The sequence below is a fragment of the Rhinatrema bivittatum genome, chromosome 1 (assembly GCF_901001135.1).
Source record: "Rhinatrema bivittatum chromosome 1, aRhiBiv1.1, whole genome shotgun sequence".
Classification (NCBI taxonomy): domain Eukaryota; kingdom Metazoa; phylum Chordata; class Amphibia; order Gymnophiona; family Rhinatrematidae; genus Rhinatrema; species Rhinatrema bivittatum.
In genome coordinates, this window is record NC_042615.1 from 824,264,714 (window position 1) to 824,268,628 (window position 3,915).

Consider the following 3,915-nt stretch of genomic DNA (forward strand, 5'->3'; position numbering starts at 1 on the left):
ATGGTTGGAGCATTGCATGCCACAGCTGTGTAATGCTACAGTGATTATGGTTGGATATGGCATGCCACAGCTGTGTAATGCTACAGTGGTTATGGTTGGAGCATTGCATGCCACAGCTGTGTAAGGTTACAGTGATTATGGTTGGAGCATTGCATGCCACAGCTGTGTAAGGTTACAGTGATTATGGTTGGAGCATGGCATGCCACAGCTGTGTAATGCTACAGTGATTATGGTTGGAGCATTGCATGCCACAGCTGTGTAATGCTACAGTTATTATGGTTGGAGCATGGCATGCCACATCTGTGTAATGCTACAGTGATTATGGTTGGAGCATTGCATGCCACAGCTGTGTAAGGTTACAGTGATTATGGTTGGAGCATGGCATGCCACAGCTGTGTAATGCTACAGTGATTATGGTTGGAGCATTGCATGCCACAGCTGTGTAATGCTACAGTTATTATGGTTGGAGCATGGCATGCCACATCTGTGTAATGCTACAGTGATTATGGTTGGAGCATGGCATGCCACAGCTGTGTAATGCTACATAGGGATGTGAATCGTGTCCTCGATCGTCTTAACGATCGATTTCGGCTGGGAGGGGGAGGGAATCGTATTGTTGCCGTTTGGGGGGGTAAAATATCGTGAAAAATCGTGAAAAATCGTTAAAAAATCGAAAAATCGAAAAATCGAAAAACCGGCACATTAAAACCCCCTAAAACCCACCCCCGACCCTTTAAATTAAATCCCCCACCCCCAAATAACTTAAATAACCTGCGGGTCCAGCGGCGGTCCGGAACGGCAGCGGTCCAGAACGGGCTCCTGCTCCTGCATCTTGTCGTCTTCGGCCGGCGCCATTTTCCAAAATGGCGCCGAAAAATGGCGGCGGCCATAGACGAAAAAGATTGGACGGCAGGAGGTCCTTCCGGACCCCCGCTGGACTTTTGGCAAGTCTCGTGGGGGTCAGGAGGCCCCCCACAAGCTGGCCAAAAGTTCCTGGAGGTCCAGCGGGGGTCAGGGAGCGATTTCCCGCCGCGAATCGTTTTCGTACGGAAAATGGCGCCGGCAGGAGATCGACTGCAGGAGGTCGTTCAGCGAGGCGCCGGAACCCTCGCTGAACGACCTCCTGCTGTCGATCTCCTGCCAGCGCCATTTTCCGTACGAAAACGATTCGCGGCGGGAAATCGCTCCCTGACCCCCGCTGGACCTCCAGGAACTTTTGGCCAGCTTGTGGGGGGCCTCCTGACCACCACGAGACTTGCCAAAGTCCAGCGGGGGTCCGGAAGGACCTCCTGCCGTCCAATCTTTTTCGTCTATGGCCGCCGCCATTTTTCGGCGCCATTTTGGAAAATGGCGCCGGCCGAAGACGACAAGATGCAGGAGCAGGAGCTCGTTCCGGACCGCTGCCGTTCCGGACCGCCGCTGGACCCGCAGGTTATTTAAGTTATTTGGGGGGGTTCGGGAGGGTGGGGGATTTAATTTAAAGGGTCGGGGGTGGGTTTTAGGGGGTTTTAGTGTGCCGGCTCACGATTCTAACGATTTATAACGATAAATCGTTAGAATCTGTATTGTATTGTGTTCCATAACGGTTTAAGACGATATTAAAATTATCGGACGATATTTTTAATCGTCCTAAAACGATTCACATCCCTAATGCTACAGTGATTATGGTTGGAGCATGGCATGCCACAGCTGTGTAAGGTTACAGTGATTATGGTTGGAGCATTGCATGCCACAGCTGTGTAAGGTTACAGTGATTATGGTTGGAGCATGGCATGCAGCAGCTGTGTAAGGTTACAGTGATTATGGTTGGAGCACTGCATGCTGCAGCTGTGTAAGGCTACAGTGATTATGGTTGGATCAGGGCATGCCACAGCTGTAAATGTCAGACCACAATGGTAATGGTTGGAGTAAGACAGACTGATAAAAGATGTTTAACCTCAGTGATGGTGTTTGGAGAATAAGAGGCAAATGATCTCAATGGATTCAAGCCTTGGCAGTGGATTTGGGGCAAAGGAGGCAGAGGAACTCAGTGGAGTCATGACCTTGTGATAGTGTTTGGGTTAAGGAATCATGACCCTGTGGAGGTGCTTCAAACATAGTGGGCAGAGGAACTCAGTAGAGACCTGACCCTGTGATAATACATGGAACATGGCAAGTGAAGGATCTGCGCTGAGTGATGATTCAGCAGTGGTGCTTGGAATATTGCATGTAGGGAACTCAGTGGAATCGTGAGCCCACATTGGTACTTGGACATGGTGTTGTGATTGGCGTTCCATGGTCTAATGCTGTGATCTGCCATTCTCTCCTCTCGGGCCAGGCTCCGGTCGCAGTGATGCATCCTCACCGCTCCTCTTCAGAGCAATGTGCCACTGGTTCCCCCACAGCTGGTCACCACTGATTCTCTGCTGCTGTGCTTTTCCTTAGGTGCTTGTGCACCTGACTTTAATGCCTTTAAAAATCCAGAAGTGGGATAGCTCTGTGGTACCTCTTGATGAACGCAGATAGTTTGGCTTATAAAAGTCCTCCACAACTTCATTACTCGCCTCTGCAACAGGTCTCCCTACTTTGGAAGTAGTCTGTGTTGCTCCAGCATCTTGATCCTTGCTTCAGATTCCCTTTCTTCATTCCTGCAGGTCAGCATCCTTTTCCTCAGTTCTTTAGCATCTCCTTCATTGCTCACCTGTTCTTCTCCTTGCCTTCCTGCCTTGCCTAGCTGTCCTGCTATTTCCTTCAGATGAAAGTTCAGCTCAGTTACTCACCTTGGAAAGGTGTTGAGGTAGTGTGATTTGCTTTGATTAGGTACAAACATTTGTTAATCAAGAGAGCAGTGAGTCACTCTGACTGACTAACTGAAGTTAGACTGTTTGGATTTCCCAACCCTCCCACCCCTCACCCACCCACTAGGGATGTGAATCGTGTCCTCGATCGTCTTAACGATCGATTTCGGCTGGGAGGGGGAGGGAATCGTATTGTTGCCGTTTGGGGGGGTAAAATATCGTGAAAAATCGTTAAAAATCGTGAAAAATCGAAAAATCGCAAAACCGGCACATTAAAACCCCCTAAAACCCACCCCGACCCTTTAAATTAAATCCCCCACCCTCCCGAACCCCCCCCAAATGACTTAAATAACCTGCCGGTCCAGCGGCGGTCCGGACCGGCAGCGGTCCGGAACGGGCTCCTGCTCCTGAATCTTGTTGTCTTCAGCCGGCGCCATTTTCCAAAATGGCGCCAAAAAATGGCGGCGGCCATAGACGAACACGATTGGACGGCAGGAGGTCCTTCCGGACCCCCGCTGGACTTTTGGCAAGTCTCTTGGGGGTCAGGAGGCCCCCCACAAGCTGGCCAAAAGTTCCTGGAGGTCCAGCGGGGGTCAGGGAGCGATTTCCCGCCGCGAATCGTTTTCGTACGGAAAATGGCGCCGGCAGGAGATCGACTGCAGGAGGTCGTTCAGCGAGGGTTCCGGCGCCTCGCTGAACGACCTCCTGCAGTCGATCTCCTGCCGGCACCATTTTCCGTACGAAAACGATTCGCGGCGGGAAATCGCTCCCTGACCCCCGCTGGACCTCCAGGAACTTTTGGCCAGCTTGTGGGGGGCCTCCTGACCCCCACGAGACTTGCCAAAAGTCCAGCGGGGGTCCGGAAGGACCTCCTGCCGTCCAATCGTGTTCGTCTATGGCCGCCGCCATTTTTCAGCGCCATTTTGGAAAATGGCGCCGGCTGAAGACAACAAGATTCAGGAGCAGGAGCCCGTTCCGGACCGCTGCCGTTCCGGACCGCCGCTGGACCCGCAGGTTATTTAAGTCATTTGGGGGGGGTTCGGGAGGGTGGGGGATTTAATTTAAAGGGTCGGGGGTGGGTTTTAGGGGGTTTTAGTGTGCCGGCTCACGATTCTAACGATTTATAACGATAAATCGT